We start from the raw sequence: 475 nt of genomic DNA, 5'->3' as shown, positions 1-475 counted from the left end.
GCTTCCTGATCTGTGTGTTCGTCTCACAGGTCCACTGCCGCCCAAGCACAAAACCCTCTTTCAGTCGTTAACTGGAAAATCTAGAATCACTAATTTGGTAGAAAGTCTGTGCGGTTTAGTACATTGCACGCATCTCCTTCACCTACTTCACGAGGAAACGTGGTCCCCTTTGGTGAGAGGAAGAGAGGGGCTATTTGGGACTCAGGAATTCCAGGCCCCAGGGGTTGGGGCTTAGGGCTTAGAGTGGAGAAGGCTCCAGCCCTGCCTGCCCCAGTGTAGTCATTCCTGAAGTAGTTTGGCCAGTGGCTCCTGGTGCACCTGGATACAAACCTACCCCACATTTCAGGGGTCCTTGAAGTCTTCCCTCTGCTGCCTGCCAGAAAAGCAAGAAGAGGCTTAATCTATCAGAATCAGAGCGGGCTCCCCAAAGCCTCCAGGCTTCAGGATGGTCAGAGGGTCCACTGGAAGAGGGGCT

Source organism: Canis lupus, chromosome 15 (assembly GCF_048164855.1).
Source record: "Canis lupus baileyi chromosome 15, mCanLup2.hap1, whole genome shotgun sequence".
NCBI classification, from domain to species: Eukaryota; Metazoa; Chordata; class Mammalia; order Carnivora; family Canidae; genus Canis; species Canis lupus.
This window is presented reverse-complemented; position numbering follows the sequence as displayed.